The 17,246-nt window shown below is 53.4% G+C and overlaps 1 protein-coding gene across 3 annotated transcripts in view; it reads right to left on the minus strand.

Moving 5' to 3' along the window:
* SLIT1 (slit guidance ligand 1) overlaps positions 1 to 17,246 on the minus strand; it is a 60,825-nt gene that overhangs the window by 30,189 nt on the left and 13,390 nt on the right. The gene's annotated exons all lie outside the window — the stretch shown is intronic.

A 17,246-nucleotide genomic window follows, 5' to 3' on the forward strand; every position in this document is an offset into this window, starting at 1 on the left:
GAGTGGGGCTCTGACCAGCCTGGATCAGTGCTACTGCTCTGAAGGTGGATAACCACTCTCTGTTTATGCCAGGTGTCTGCCCTTTATTGGCCCCCTAATCCTGCTCATGCGCAGTAGGGGCCTGCCCTAATTAGGCACAGGTGGGCTTCACACGAGGTCAAGCCCACTACCTGGCAATTATTGGCACCTGGTTGCCTCATGTCACTACAGTTTCATGTACCTGGTGCTCCTGCTTCTCTCCATTCCTTCCATCAGACATGGGAGAGGGGATGAGGATGGAGGGAGAATTTGAAATTCTTACTTCAGAGCTGATAACCAGGTGCCCTGGCCAGCCCTTGCTGCATGACTGAAGGCAAGTCGGGGGGCAGGAGGATGAGCAGCGAGGGCTCATGCTCCCAGAGCTTTTAATGCTGGGTCAGTCACCTGCTCAGGGCTGCTCTGCTTGTAGCTGGAACAAGGAGCTGTATTGGGCCCTTCCCTCACTGCAGCTCTCACACTGTATCTTGTACTCAGGGATATAACACTACCAGTGCTGGAGCACCCTTAGAGTAGAGGCTCTCTGCATACTGCTGTACCACCCAGGAGCATCTCCTGTTGCACCCATACACAGGGCAGCACATGTGCTGCAACCCTGCACATGTGCTCTACTTATCACTCTTCCTTAAAAATTCTCATTTTCAAGCCTTTGGCCCATCACTGTCATTTTGCATCCAAACTTGCATCAGTACACCTGGAAAAGCAGCACCCAGGAGAACAGAAAAGAGGGTTACACAGCCCCTCCAAGAGTCCAGCTCATCCTTTGGGGCTGGTGGAAAGACTAATGCTGTCACCAGAAATGCTTCCTTGGGTGCACAAACCAAGGAGCACCCTGGGGATCTTAGGCAGGGAGGAAGACAGAAAACAAGGGTTCTACTACTGTAGTGTGCAATTAAAACAAGAATCCAAACCTTTCAGGCCAGAGAGAGAGGGACAGTGACAGTGCTAACACCAGGGAACAGCATGAGACATCCACCTCTCCCCACAGTGCTCACGAGCAACACACACCTCCACCTTCCCCCAGGAAACTCAGTGAGGGAGCCACGGAGCCAGGCTGCTCATGGGAAACCTCCCAACCCCACAGTCACTGCTCAGAGCCACAAACGGGGCAGGAGGTAGGGAGCAGCACTGCCTGGGTGGCCCCCGGCCATGCACTCCTTCACCTTCGGACATAACAGCACACCTTCCATCCCTGGAGCCCAGGACACTGGATTCAGGCACATTGTTGTAAAAAAACCACCAGATGTCGGTGCATGACAGGGCTGGGCAGCCGTAGTGCTGCTGAAGCGTGGCAGGGGGGGATCTGTGCAAGGGAGGACAATGCCTCGTCCTTGCTCCTCTCTCTGTCCGGTGGCTGCAACACCCTGGCATCCCATCACCCAGCCCAGGAACGCAGATGTGTGGCCCCAGATTGGGCCAGGATCTGCACAATAATGCTCTGGTGCTTCTGCTTATACTCTTCCCACAAAATACAGTGGGTCTGAGTATCTACACCAAAGCCAGGCTTTGAACTGGCTTAGAGAGGCACCCTGATTTTAATTGGACTGCTCACACAATGGATGACAAGATCCCCCCGAGCCATCTGCACCCTCCTGTGTGGATCCCAGAGCCTTGCAAAGCACAGCTGAAGCCCAGACGTACCAGAGCTGGTGAACTATGGGGCTCTGAGGGACAGCCTCTCACCTCCACAGCTCAGGGGACAGATGCACTGCTCCAGCTAACGGACAGCACTAAGCTAAGGAACAGGGCCTCTTCCAGAGCTGCCACCTCCTTTCCAGGGATGCAGTAGCCTCATGCCACTTTTTCCGAAGACAGATTAGGGCACAGGGACAGTGTGCATCGGTGGCTGTAAAGCCACTGAGTACTGAGGACTGCTTTTCCTCCTGCAGCCCCTGGAGACCTCCCGAGACCCAAAGCCCTGCCAGCTGAGAGGCTCTCCTAGGCTAAACCCCATCTGCTCACTGGAGCCAAAGCGTCTGCAGAGCTTGGCGATACCTGCTCCTTCCTTGCCTCAGCACCGAGGGGTGGGCAGCCGACCTGCAGAGCTGGGACATTCCCACTCACCTCCACGACCCCCAGGCAGCTGCCTGAGCGAGCATTGCCCCTGCCCCCGGAAGGCTGCAGGCAGCGTAGGTCTGGGGAAGAAGGGAAGGAGGGCAGCTGCCCACCTCCCCCGGGAAGGGCTGCGGGCAGCCTGGAGAGGACAGGCGTCAGCCAGAGCCACGCTGAGAGTGGAGCCAGCGTTGCACAAAGGCAGCCCTGCTGCCGGCTGCTCACTGGTAAGGGCTGGCACAGTCAGCTGGTAGACGGGGCCCAGCAGGATTTGGGTCCCACCGCCCATTTTGCCCCCTGAGAAGAGGGCACCCACCCCACCAGGCTGCAAACAGCTTCTCCCCCTCATTATTTTTTCACCGCAAGAACTATCTTATACCTTATCAATAATTCACAGGTACAAACGATAACGTTCGCTGTCATGGTCCGAGAGCCACATGTTCCCAGCACAGGGGAAGGGGCCGGCTGGATCGCTATTGTTAATGCCTGCGCAGTCGAGGGGGAGGCGGGGAGGATAAATATTTAACACTGTGTCTCCGAGCAAATGTCCATGACCGAGGGCTGAACATGAGTTTTACACAGAGCTACTCCTGCCCTTGAGAGGGTTATTAGCATGTTAAAAGCAGTCAGAGCAGGACTGATGGAAGGGCTCTGCTGGAGAGACCTCCCCAGAGCTCCACCCGGGGCTGATGGGGATGTGAGAGGACTTTTTCCTGCTGCTGCAGGAACATGGCGGTCTCCATCCTGCCAAAATTTCCCCTTTCCTGAGCACAAAGGCTGCATTCTTGGCCGCCCAGCAATGAGCATCCCTGGCTTTGCCCGCTGATGCATCAGCGGGTACAGTGATGGGCACCTGGGGTATCCTGGGACTGGTGGGTGGCCGGGGCAGTTCATTGTGCAGGGAATTACAAAAGGGACACAAAGAGCCACACACCGCATTTTGTGTGAGCTTCCTCTCCCAGGCCGCCCAGGCCTTTCTTTCGCTGTGTTGAGGGTGAGCTTTCTGTGTAAATCCCCGGGGCACAGGGGGAGAATAGGTGTCTTTGTGAAAGAGTCTGGAAAAAAGGCAAAAAGAAAGAAGCAAAAGCACAAAACCCAGACCCAGCAGTGGCAGGCTGCAAGGACAGGAGCACAAAGATTCCCATTGCATGTAAAGACATTCCTACAACCAGGGGATCAGGGGTCAGCAGGCTGCGAGGGCACATGGTATTTGCACACACCACCCTGCTCATGAGGGCACTGATGGCTCCCTGCAGCATACCCCCATGCTGCATGCATTATCCCCAAATGTGTAGTCAGGGTGGGACTTTCCCAGAGCCACGTTTACCAGTACAGACAGCTTTTGCCTTCTTACTGTCCCAGGCACAATTTTAGGGGACTGACAGACAGGAAAACCTCACAGCCAGGCAACCTGGGAGCACTCTGTTTTGGCCTCACTGTCATGGTCAGTGCTGGATCTTTCTGCAAAGGGATGAGAACAGGAGAGGAGTAGATCCTGCACAGTGCTGCAGAGATGGGGTCACTGGAGCAAGTGTGGGCTCTGGAGCTGTGACGGGCAAGGGAGCAGCGCAGGGGAGGTACGGCGTCTTCAACCATTGCCACTATTTGCCCTCTGAACTCTGAGCCAGAGCCCTTGCAAAGCTCATCCAGCACCTACCAAGACAAAGGACTTCGTAGCTTATAAAACTAAAGCAAAGTCATCTCTCCTTTCTACCATGCTAAACAGAACTCCACCTAAGATGCTCAGACAGAATTACAAGGCATGGGTCGCAAAGGCCATGGCTGAGCATCCCCTGGGGTGAGCGTGGGAAGACTGGCGCCAGCAGCTCTCCCCCAGCCCAGCTGAGAGCAGCAGGGGCAGCCTGGGAGGAACACACACACACCCCCCGCAGCCTCCCTGCCATGGCAGCCCCATCCCCACCAGCAGATGTGCCCACTCAGACATGACCTCACAGCATCCCAGATGGAAAAGTCTCCAGAGCTGGCTTTGCCCAGACAGCTTCACAGAGTAGGGATGCTCAGGGCCCTTGTGAGCAATTAAGGTCCTGGCCTGGGATAGAGACACTGTGCTGATGTCCCCAATTCTCAGAGAGGGACAGTTAATAGGGTGCCATACATAACTTTATCACTGGGATGCTTCTGTTCACACAGCCCAGACACAGAGCCCTCCCAGAGATTCCAGCTCCAACTCCATCCCTTCCCGCTTCCACCATCAGGGAGAGAAGTACGGTCTCCTTCACAACTTCAAAGGACATTCAATCCACCTCTTCCCAGCTGAGTGTTCACTCTCTGTGGTCAAAAAACCAAATTTATTTCTAGTCTGATTTTGTCTGGTTTCAGCCTACAGCTATTGAAAGATTTTATGCTTTATCTCTTTTTCTTTTTTCTTGTTTTTTTTTCCTTTTTTTTTTTTTTTTTTTTTCCCACAGAATTAATGAGGTGCCTACAATAAGGCTTCTCCCCATGCAGGTATGTGGAGACAGGGATCAAATCCCCTCCTAACCTCCTCTTGCATATGCTAAATTTAATACTTTTGACTGGAAGGCAGATTTTCCAGACCTCCAATTATCCTGCATTTCCTCTCTGAGCACTTTCTAATTTCCCAACATTTCTCAAACCATGAGCTCCAAAGCAGAAATGAAGTTCGGCAGAGACCTCCCTGCTGCCCCCAAAGCAGTGATGGGCCCCAGTCCCTGCTACCCAGAGCTACTGTGCACATCCCTCAGCCCCAAGCTGCAGCTGAAATCCCGCATCCCAGAGGACACTGCTGTGATGGCTGCTAAGTCCTTTTCAGTGTAACTGTGTCCCCAGGCACTGTTCCCCATCTTGTAGCTGTGACCTACATTTTTTTTTTCCCAGCTGCATGACCTTACACGAGGATGTTTTCCAATGCAGGTGCTTCAGGCAGAGCATCCCGTTAGACTGGCATCCTGCTAGCAGCACCAGCCCTCCTCCTTTCACCTATCTGTTCATGTTTCCTTCCAAACCAAGCTCTGTGATGGTCTAGATGGCTTCTTCCCCAGATACATTACCTATGTAATGAAAGAGGAGGCAACAAGATGCCATACTCAGGGGTAGTTAGCAAAAGCCAATATTGCCACTGAAGATCCTGAGACACCACAACTCTGTAGAGATGGTGAATGTCAGTTCATCATCATCAGACCCTTCCTGCACCCTGCCAGAAAGGCGACCACTGCAATTCCCCTGGGAAGTCTACCAGTAAAGCACATTGTCAGAAATGCTACACTGATTTTTGCAGAATATTAATGTTTTCATTGCAATATCCTCCAGGCAAGAATAAAATGACTTGCAGAAGTCTCAGTATATCATGTCAGCACAGTTGCTACTTATCAACCCAATTTGTCAGCTCATCAAAAAAAATGATACAGGGTTTGTTTGACGAGAGCAATTTTCCATGTGGATTGGCATTAATTATCCTTTAATTCCTCCCTGATTGCCGCCCATCCCGTTATTGTAGCGGGGATTGGTGTCAAGCTGGAGGCAGAGCAGTCGGCTGCAGGCAGAGTCAGAGGGATGATCTGTGCCTCAGCCCAACCAGCGCCACGGGGGTTAACAGCCTCGCTGTCACTCTCGAGGTGGCAAAGTGACTGATGCATAGAAAGTGTCACATCCTTCCCTACATAGCCTAGGTCCCGGCCAGGGGCAGTTGCTTAGAGACAAGAGTGGGATGCAGGGAGGGAAGAAGGATGGGAGAGGGAGGATGCGAAGTGCTGGATTCCTCCAGGGCCAGATCCTGTCCTGGGGAGTGGGGGGGCTCCAGGTACCAACACATACCACAGGCTTTGTGGAGCAATGCTTGGGCTACACAGCCACTCACATGGTCAAAGGGGGGAGGGGGGGAGGGTCCCTGCCAAGCTGGGACACCCCCTGCCCTGAGGAGCAGTGTCAGATCACAGCAGGGACCTTGCACTGGCCAGACAAAAAGCAACCCTGCCATGAACAGGGACCTGTGCATCCTGCGAGCCCCTTTTTTTGGGCAAGAGGCAGCCCTGACCACAGGCACTGGCTGGGGCAATCCCCAGAGAAGCCACTATTTGCTTTCCCTCCGGTTAACCCTTGGGCTGAGGAATGCAGGGTCACCACCTGCACAGCTCCTCAGGGAGGTGGTTGTGTGCAGAGGAACACGGGGACATCCCCTTTCAGCTGCACTGTTTATTTTCTCAATATTTGTGGAAGGAAACGAGAGCTGGGGGGGAAGTGGGGCCATGAGGGCTGCCAGCTGAGAGCCTCAGCTGAAGGTCAGTGAGTGAATGAGACCGGCCAGCACGCCAGAGCAAACCACTGCCTACACTAAAGGCCATTGCAGGGTGAGTGGGCTTCCTCCCACTGAGAACAGGCCTTTTCCATCTTTCCGTAGCAAAAGGTACCACTAGAGCCCATTAAACCTGATGGTCTCTTCTGCAGCCCACTTCCCTAGGACACTGAAATTCCCTATGAAACAATGAGCTGTCCTATATCCCAAGTGATGTTCCCAGCAGCCAGCTAGCTTGTAGCTTATGTCCCGCTCTTAGCCATTAATAAAACTCAAAAGCAATGACCCTGCCTGTGACCCTGTGGTCCCCACCAGTGACACTTCTCCCCAGCAGTCCTTTGATCCTGCACACCTCATCTCACTTGGGATTGACATGCTTCCAGTCTAGGCACTGCCACCTGAACACACTGCCATGGCAACAGAAGGTCTGGAGGGTAAATCTGGCCATTGGAGGGTGGCACAGCCCTGGAAGAACAGGGTAGGGCTGTTACCTACGCATCTGTGAAGTGCAACTGGCAGGGCCATGTGAGCATTTTAGCTCCTGTCTCTCTGACTCCAAAATATGCTGATGATTTTAGCAGTGAGGTTGTCTGACTGAGCAAGCACCCTGAGGTAACCTAGAGCCCAGGGGGAGGGTGTAAGATATTAAATATTATCATTCCTCATGTTGTAACCATGACTGCTGAGCAGAAACTGCTGTTCCAGCAGCAGGCAGTATTTACACTGCCAGCTATCACTGCAGATGAGGCACCTCTGAAAGCCAGACATGCACCCCGGGTTTGCCCTGCCCTGCACCCCAGATCCAGTGACTCTAGGGGAAGAACAGAGCCTGCAGCACCCCAGGATCTGCACCAGACAGGGAAAGAGTCTCCTACACTGCATCTGCCTGCTCACCCCGGGCATGGTGCAGGGGCAGCCAGCACCCTGGCAGCCTTGGGGCACCCCAGTCCCATGGGCATACACTTGGTAAAGCCACTCTGCCATAGGAAACCCAGGCAGCCACCCACCATAGCATCCCAGCTCCCAACCCCGAGCTCCTTGCCAGAGGCCCCTGACTGAGGTTGGGGATTGCGGGGGTGTTCCCCAGCCCGGGATGCCCATCTGGAACCCATTAGACACCTTTAATCCCCCTCATCCATTCTGGTGCTGTCTGAGCTCCCCACAACCAACACACACAAACGCTGCCATTCAAGCAGTTAATTTAAACAAATTCTGCCCAGCCGCCACGTTGAGAAGTGATGAAAAAGCCAAATGAAGCTGCTCAAAGCCAAGGGGGGAATGGAAAAAAAGAAAAAAAAAAAAAAAGAAAAAAAAAAAAAAAAAAAAAAAAAAAAAAAAAAGAAAGAAAAAAGAAAAAAGCAAAAAAAGCAGAAGTAAAGAAAGAAAACAACTCTTCACGGCAGGGCTGATACCCAGAAAGACCAGCTGCATCCTCCCATCCCAGCCAGCCCCAGTCCTCCCCTCTCACAGGCAATCAGATACCATGCGGGCTGTGTAATTGGATGGCAAAGGATAGAGAGAGACATCTTAAAGCTTGGGTCTAATCTCATTAACGCCCGGCTGTGGGGATGCTGTGAAATCATAGGATGCAGGAATGAGCAACACACTGAGCCTGTGGGGAAGAGAACAAGTGAGTCAGAGCAGGATGGCTACACCAGGAGGTGGAAATGAATCCAATCAGAGACCAAGAGCTGGAAACACCACTGAGCCTGGAAACACCAGTGAGCCCCAGGAATGTAGCCAACCCCTCCCCTGCACGCTCCTCGCTTGTCTGCTCCCATTTACCCCACAAGCACAGGTTCTCCCTGCAACACTGCCCCAACTCAGTCCCCATGATTAGTAATTAATAGCGCCACCAGTAATTGCTGAGCTGTAATAGCCTGGCTGTGCAATGGAGAAGAGCCGCAATGGAGCATCCCTGGAGTCAAACACCAATGCCAGGCACCTGCACCTTGGCCTTACACCCTGTGCCATGCATGCACCAGCATGGCACACACTGATCTTTGCATTTCCACCACGTTTGCCACAGACCGGCACGTAGCCAGGAAAACACACTTTGCTGGATACGTGCTGGCCCACAGCAAACAGGATCTCCAGGCCCCAAGCAAACAACGCAAAAGGGTCCCGTGATGGGGTCGACCCCTAACTCACATCCCCAGGCCCCAGTTGCCAAGGTGACCTGCGAGCCTGCATCATGCAGCGACGGGCCAATGGTGGCCCCTGGGAAAAAGCATCCCAGACCAAGAGGGGGGGGGATGAGGCACCCACCCACCTGTGGGGCTCAAAGCTGAACAAAAGCTTCTTAGAGCACCATACCAGGGATGAGAAGGCAGGAGGGAGATGCAGGGCCAGGACTCCCGGGTCCCCATCCCAGGTTTGCCTCAGGATGGGTCTGGAGATGGAGGATTTCCCAGCTCCAGGGTAAGAGGCACTTTTTGGAAGCTTGTCCTGTGCTTTCTACATTTAATACTCCTCAGTCCTCCTCCACAGGTTCCGAAAATTATCCATTCCCAAATATTCAAGAGGATGGTTGAGCTCTTCCCACCTTGCAGACCAGAGAAACCTCTCTCTCATATAGGCCCAGGGCCTGAAAAAGGTCTGAGCAACTTTATTTCTCTCCAAGCATCTCTGCCACAAACGCCATCCCCCATCAGAGGGCCAATGAAGGCCAGATGGAGAGAAGGGGGGTGTGAGGAAACCATTTTAAACCATCCCTGTCGTTTCCTGCCTCCTGGTTTACAGAAAACAAGACAGCGAGACGTCTTTGGTTACCAACAGCTCCCTTGGGAGCAGTAAAAATTAATCCAGCTTTTCCTGTCCTGACGGGAAATACAGACACTGATGGGGGACTGAAGCCCCTGAGCACAAAAGGGGGTGCAGGAACCATGGAGGGGCCAGGGGATGCAGCTAGTAAGACCCCCTAATCCATATGCTGCTTAGTTCTGGCAGGGCGGAGGGGTCCCAACCACAGACATCTGCTGGTGAAGTGAGGATAAGCCTGGGATGATAATTAATTTAACACAGATGAGAATCTGGAAAATTATTCCCCACCTCCTGAAACCCACCCCCAACACACTGATGGCCATGTTTCTTCTGATTGCCATGCACAGGGCAATGGGCTGTCCAAACCAGGATGCCCCCAGTCCATCCCCACAGGCAGGAGACAGATTCCCCTTGGCAATGCCTGTATGAGGAGCCCTGCTGGGTGTGAGAGGGGGCATCAGTCTTTTATGTCATTTAAGCATGGGGAACAGGACCCATTGACTGCAGTGGGTAAAGCATCCCAGTGCCCCAGGCAACCTGCTTGGGCATGGAGCTGAAGTGGGTGCCCATCAAACCAAGGTGCTGGTGTTGGGGCTGCAGCTGTGTGGTCCAGCATGAATGCCCACAGTACCATGGGCCCCTTGGGAGCAGCAGAGATAGGATGAAGCACAGGCAGCCTTGCAGGCAGCTGTGGGAAGCAGTGCTGGAATCTCTTAATGGTTTATTTTCATGGCAGTCCCAGCAGGAGAGACAAGACAGCACCCACCCATGGGAGAATAAACCAGCACATGCAGGTTAACTGCCTGCTTATGCACATTAACGAGTCTGTGGGATACATGTGCAGGGGTACCAAGTTATAACTTACCCTAGAATTACCACATATGACTTCTTTTCTTCCATATCCTGAAAGTCAGATTACCAAAGGCTGATTCTGCTCAAGATTCTTTAAAATTACTTTGAACCTTTCTACCATCTGAGCTGTGAAAACAAAAGGAAGGAAATGCCTTTATTCTGGTCCCACAACTTACAGACAAAGGGATCAGCTCCTCCAAGTGCTCTTTTAACTCTTTCAGGGGATGAAAGGTGGCAAAGAGGTGAATGGGGCACAATGTAAGCAAGAGATGGCGAGGGTGTGTGTGTGTAATAAATAATTCCCCTGTGCTTTAATAGGTGTGTAATTAGTTATGCTGCCCAGCATTAGGAAGACTTGATTTTCCATCACTTTTTCCTGTGGGTTGCAAATTCTTATTTGCTGGTGCAGTAGGGATCACCAGAGAGGTGGGTAGGGGTGCTCCACACATGGTGATGGCACATAGTGGCACTTAGATGAAAGGAGCAGGGGGCTGGAAGCTGCGTCTTACTACAGACTCAGACCCCTTTGCTTTAATAATGTTAAGAAAGCCAAACCCAAGCCTGGACCAAACGCAAGACCTCTGACGCGTGAGGAATGAGCCCCAGGAGCTGGTATCAGCCCCATGCATTGCCAGGGAAACCTTGGAAGTGGCTCAACACCCAGAAAGTCAGAGCCGGCCACAGGTCAGGAACACAACGGGGCAGAGAGGGAGGGGGCAGATTATCTCCAGGCAGCTGGTTGGCAATTCCTGTTCCTGGCAGCCCCACCTTGTCCATGGGATAAAGATGCAGAACAGAGCTGGGGGCCAGGGCACTTCCATGTGGTGTCTGCAGTGCCACATAGGCTGGTGGGAAGCAAAGGGGAAGGCTGCTCAGCAGCAGGTCAGGGCACAGCAGGGTGACGAATGCCTCACCCTGGCATTCCTGTGCCTCCACAGACCATGAAACAGGTCCCAAAAAGTTTATGGAGCTGCTTAAATATAAAAAAGTCTTAAACGAGTGTTAAAGGCCATGAGGCTTCAGTCAAGATACTCCAGGGAGGGTTTTGGGGCCCTCAAAAAGAGCTGAGCTCTGTGGCATGTTAACGGTGGAGCTCCAGGCACAGCCATGCCAGTTCCTCACCAGGACACCCTGCACATAAAGACAGAGATATCCTTACTGTGCCTATAAAGATGCTGTTGCCTACAGGGAAAGCAGCATGAGGGCATATCTCACCAGGTGTGGACCACAAACCAGCCTTGGCTCAGCCCCACTGCAGCCCCCCAACTGCCCCCAACTGCTCGCCAGCCCACTGGGGAGGGGTCTGGCTGGCTGGCTGCCCAGCTGCCTGGCAGCATCTTTTCCTAGGTAACCTCCCCACCTATTAGTGGCACATTTGTTTCCCTGCGTTTCCTTAGAGCTGTCACGAGCCACACTGACTCTTTGTTATCGGGGGCAGCAGCAAGGCCCCTCTTCCCCCTCCCCGTCCCCCCAGCTGGTTGGGGGGGGTCTTGCAGCCCAGAGACCCCGCAGTCCTGCCCCCCCCACCTACTGGGGCAAACACACTTCCCTTCCTGATTGGTATTCGGGGGGACACACTGCAGCTTGCACCCCCCCCCCAGCCTCACTCCGTTTCCAACAGAAGGGGCTTTGTTGGGGAGTGCGAGGGGTATGGCACCCAGAGTCGAGGGGACAACAGCCAAAATGCAGGCGTAGTGACAGCGGGGACACTTGGCTGTGCCTGGCAAGGGGAGGGGGATGCTGCTGGAGGGGGGAGCTGGGACAGAAATGAAGTATGCTGGGGAAGAGGAGGTTTGCTCTGTGGAGAGCAACCTTGGCACCTTGCACTTGAACCACAGGCTTGCACACAGAGACACCAGGAAGCAGCACGTATGTACACATCTGTGCAGAGATCTGTGCATGCGGGGAGCCAAAGCAACCCTGCCCAGCACGGAAAGATGGAAACACAACGCCATGCCCACAAGCCCCTTCCCACGCAGTGGCTGCAGGCTCCTGGGTGCACGCCGAGTGCGCCGGCTGCAGAAAAAGCACAAAACTGTGCTGGAGGTAGTGAACCTTGGCCAAAGCCCCAACAGGAGCGGCCGTGGGAGGACAGGGTGGGTGTCTGGCACGGGAGAGCCAACATGCAGCCAGAGGCATCCCACTGCCGTGGCAGGATTTCCAGGGAGCCAACACAGAGGCAGGCACCAAAAAATCCTCCTCCAGATCGAAACCGGGTCTCAGGCACACAAGCCTTCCTGGCAGGGAGGGGAGCAGAGCTCTGGCAACCCCATTCCCTGGTGAATGTACCCGTCACACCCACAGCTCCCACCTGGCCTCAGCACAGTCACCCACCACAGGGGCACAGAACCACTCCACATCCAATGAGCACACGTTTTTGTTCCAGTGTTTCTCTATCTCTCCCTTTTCTGTCTGGGGGATTTTCCCAGTGCACTGCCAAGAGGGATGGTCACCGGCACGGTCTCACAAGCAACACCTCCCACGTGCAGCCAGCCCCATCCGAGCAGGACCTGTTTTGTTATTCCTTCCTCCGACAGCTCCTTTTTCACTTGTCACCCTGTTTTGCTACTACTCAGCTCACAGCTTCCTCCCGCGTGGTTGTGGTCCTCTCCTTCTTGAAGGATGTAATTTGCATTTTCTCAAGTTGTTTAGCAGCACTCCATTTTTCTCTGCCAGCTTTTCTAAAGGCAATTAGGGATGGGTTTAGCCAGATGCAGGGAAGGTGTGAGAAACCTACCCCAGAGCTTGCCATAACAAAACCTCTCCTGACCAGACAGCTCACCCAGCTGCAGTGCTCTCTACAACTCAGCTCAAACCTCCCTCATCGTCCAGATCTTTAAATGCCCCTGGTCCAGAACAGGGCTGGATCAGCCCCTGGTCTGGCTCAGCTCCCAGACAGAAATAAGTATACAGCATCACTGCCTCTCTGCAGGCTCCAGCAGCAGGAGAAGAGTCTCATAGGAGCATGGCAATCCCCCTCAGCCCCTAAAGCATCCCCTGCATCCCAAGCTCTGTCTAAGAAAGCCACGGGTCTTGATTGAGTTGTTACTGCTGTTTCCAGGGAGCTTCCACCCTTACAGAGGGGAGAGCAGCACTGCTGGCCCTTCCCCCTGAGCTTGTCTGCCAGCTCGGATGCAGCTCCGTCTCCTCCACCATTTTTGCTGGCACAGGTACAACAGAAACCAACAGGCCATGGCCTGTGTCCTAAATCTTCCTCCTTCTGGAAACAGAACCTTTTCCTCCCACTCTCTGCTCATCTCCTCTCAGCTCCCACTCTGCTGAGCAGTTGCTGTAGGTTTCAGTGGGTGAAACCTCTAGGCAGAAGCTCCCAGAGGGATGCATCCAGCCGGGACCACTTGTCCCTGTGGGACCATCTCCCCAGAGCTCCCTGAAGCTGAGCACCCACCACTCCTCTCTTCCCTTGCACCAGCTCGGCTTTCCCTTGGAAAAAACTATTTATTTATAGCCATCCTGGCTGCCTTTAGCACATTTCGACAGCCCACGTCTTTGCCCCCCTGACGATGCGCCCGCAGCATTTCTGTTCTCACCCTGCTGCTATGGCCATCCCAGCCTCCTCTCTCCTCCTCACATTCCCCCACTGAGAACCCTGAAAGGGGCTTAGAAGCAGCTTCAGGAGGAGGTTTTAAGGGAAGGTGGGGAGGAAGAGCAACAAAACTCCTCTTCCATCATTCCCCCATCCCTCCCAAAGCAGCAGAGAGAAACTCTAGGGCTTGGGTCCCCCCTCCAAAGAGAAAAAAATCCTGCCAGCAAGAGAGAGATGCTGAAGTGGGGTCTGCCAGCATTCCCCTGGCCCCCAGCATGGCTCAGGGCTACACCAGGGCACCAGTGCTGTCCACAGCTGCGGGGCACTGGGGAGCAGTGCTGGATGGTGCAATAGCAGAGGTCACCTTCTTGCCTGGGTAACCATCAATGAAAGGAAAGATCCATTTCTTATCAGCTCTCCTCACAGGAGATGTGCTCTTCCCCAGTGAGCTGCTAAGGGACCCCACCGCCCCCCCCAAGCCCACTACACTTTGTTCTTCTGTCCAGTGATGACAGTTTAATTAAACCCATTTTGAGATGGGGTCACCAAGGTCAGGCTCTCTCCAGCAAAACCTCAGATCCGCACCATTTCCAGCCACCAGAACTGCTTAATGAGTTATCTGCTCGTTATGGTGGATATACCTAAGGGAGGCCACGCAGAGAATCCTCCTGCCTCCTGGCCCTCACTGCAGAGGCACTGGCTCAGATCCCTCCATCTCAGACCAAGATGGGTTCCAGGCAGGCGTCAGCTCTACATTCGCAAATACCAAAGGGAAAACAGGCTTCTCACCTCCCCCACACCCTCATTTAAGGTTTGCTTTCTGATGGCCCTTTCCTGCCATTTCTCAGTTTATTTAAGCCCCAATGGATCAGGTTTAACTCCAACCTTTTCCATTATCCCAATGCACAAATGTTCTTTATAGCTGAGATCTGAGTAACTAATTGCAGCTCAAGCTGGGCTGGGAGATCACAAAGCTCCACCAATGTGGATTAGGCTTTGACACTCAGACCCAGCAGGTGGAAAAACAGCTCTTCATCCCAATCCAAGCCTGAGGTTCTCCTCTCTTTGCTTGTGAGATATTTCCATGAGGCTCCAGGTAGAGTGGAAGACTGCTCTGTGGGTATCACATACCCCACATTCACCAGACTTGACTTAACCTGCTGCTGTGTTACTGATGTATAGCTGAAGATGCATCAAGGCTAAGGATACAAGAGGCTGGACTATCCAGGCCAGCACCTAGGTACCCATTTAAGCAACCCCACTGGTTCCTGCATCCACCTCTGGCCTTCTGCCTCAGCTGCCACCCAGCTGCCAGACCTGGCAGCATCACATCCCAGCTCAGCAGATCTCAACCAAACCCAGCCAGCCAGTTGCTGCTAATTCAAGGCCTCCCAGTGTAAAGGACATGAGGACCTAGCAGGTACCCAAGAAGCTCCAGGAGCAGACAGTGGGTGGCTTCAGGGGGCAGAGCATGGGGAGGTTTGCACAGACACTGCTTGCTGAAAAGTCTGCAGACAAGGATCTGCAAAAGCATGATGCTGATAAGAGCTCTCTCTTCCTATCCAAGCCCATCCTGACCAGCACAGGTACCAGCCTGCCTCTAGGGCAAGGAGGGGGCACCAAGCCTTGGGGACACCCCAGATCCATTTCAGCAGTTAAACAAGCAGAAAGCCTGCAGAGAGGCTCCAATTTCAGTTCAAGGCAAGCTGATTTCAATTTAGCTTAAACCTGCTCCCCACTGACTCATATCTCTGTAGCCTGAGCCATGTTTGCAGCAATTTAAAGTGTCCTTGTGACCTCCTGCCCCGGTCAGACTAGCATTGGTCCAGATCCCACCTCCTGCTAAGCCAGCATGACAAGTGTGTCTAGACAAGCTCTGCCCTGGGTACACTCTCCTCTGCTGTCCCCCCAAAACATCTTAGGGCACCTCAGCAGCAGGCAGCCAGACAGAGAGGGAGCAGCAGGTCCTCCAGGACGCAGGGCTTTGCTGCCCAAATGCTTCCCAAGCCCAAGGTTCTTCCAGGGGAGCAGCTCCTGATGCACTCCCTGTGCAGCCCCAGCACTGCACCCCTGCCCGTAGTAATGCAAAGCATGGGGTAACATCCTGCAGAGAAGAATGGCAGGTGGCTCAGTGTGTCTGCTGTCTCCAGTCCCACAGCTCATCACAGGGACCCTCCTATCTGAGGATGCATCAAAGCTGTCTTGCCTATAGCTGCAGAAACCTGAGCCCTCAGCTTCAAGGCAGGGCAGGAGGGAATAGGTTTGAAACAACCACCACATTGCTGGAAGCAACATCAAAACAACAGACAGAGGCTAAAATGCACCTGCTCATGAGGAGGCTGCAAAGAGCATTTTGCAGACCCCTCTTCACCCACAGTAGTACAGACAGCTGCATGCACACCGTGTGGGAGCATGCATGGCCACAGATCCACATGAGAGCTGCCTGTCTGCACCTCCACAATTAAGTGTTGAGGTTTCTTTTTTTGAAAGAGCATGATATTAAAACCTAGAGAAGATTAAAAGGGAAATATAAATATTAATGTTTGTAAAATAATTCTCTCAACCGTGTTTTTGTTGTGCAATGGGTGGCTGGAGGAGGATGGGCCCTTGCTGGCGCCAGGAAATGGCACAGCTGAGCTCAACAAATGCCATTTGATAATTAATTGAACGCCTGTGCTATCAGCTGCCATTACCTAGGCCCATCTTTGGCTCTGGTCCACCATTTCACACATCCCACGCTGGCAACCCACACAATGTTTTAACCCTTCCTTACACTGCCTCCAGCTGGACCCCAGGACTGACTCCCCAGCTCTCTTGGAGGAAACCAGCATCGCTGCTGAGCAAAAAGGCTCAGCCTCTGTCTGCCTGCACAGGCAGGGCTGCCTGGCCCCAACATAGCCATGACTATCCTGACAACCTCGTAGCCCATTCAGTTAGTTTATCCACTGCCCCAACAGGGACGTGGAAGCCTCATTTCACACTGCAAATCAGCCACAGGGCATGAGCGTCTTCCCCCAGTGAAGAAGAGCATCCAGTCACCATTTGGCATGCACCCTCTCCTCCTCGCAGCCCCATTTCTAATATATGTGCTGCCTGACATAGCTGAGAGCTGGTAAATGCTTTGTTAGAAGGATTTCCTGCACTTTGAACAATGCTGACAGCAAGCACTGTTGCCTGAGCAAAGCAGCCCCTGGCAAGGGAAAGCCCATATTGAAAAGAGAATATTTATCAAAACCCCAGCAGCCCTCCCCACCATCCTGCTACTGCACAGAAGGAAGAAGAGGAGAGTGGTCTGCAGAGCTGAGGCTTGCATGGTGGGAGATGGTCCCTGGGGGTGTTTCTGTGGGTACAGGAACAGGCAGGGCTGGGGTAGGCACTGCTGTGTGGGGAGGAGGCAGCAGGTATAAGGGGCTGCATCTGCCCCAGGCAGGTCATACCCCTCCTTCCCCAGGCTGCCCCAGACACCAGCAGAGGCAGCTCTAGAGTGAGGCCATAGGGCTCTCTGTGCTATGCAAAGATCTCTGGGTGGGATGAAACCCCCTGGGCACATTTTCCCTTCATAAAAACTCTGCTCCAGGGGCTGTGATCTTTGCTGAAGAGGCTTCAGGGCTTGCAATATCTCTTGCAACTGGCACTGTGCAGGCACAGCCCAGCTCACAAAGTGAGCCCCAGCCCAAACTGCCAGCAACTCCTCTTGCATCCCCATGCACTGCAAGAGCTTCCAAC

The sequence above is a fragment of the Heliangelus exortis genome, chromosome 7, assembly GCF_036169615.1.
Source record: "Heliangelus exortis chromosome 7, bHelExo1.hap1, whole genome shotgun sequence".
NCBI classification, from domain to species: Eukaryota; Metazoa; Chordata; class Aves; order Apodiformes; family Trochilidae; genus Heliangelus; species Heliangelus exortis.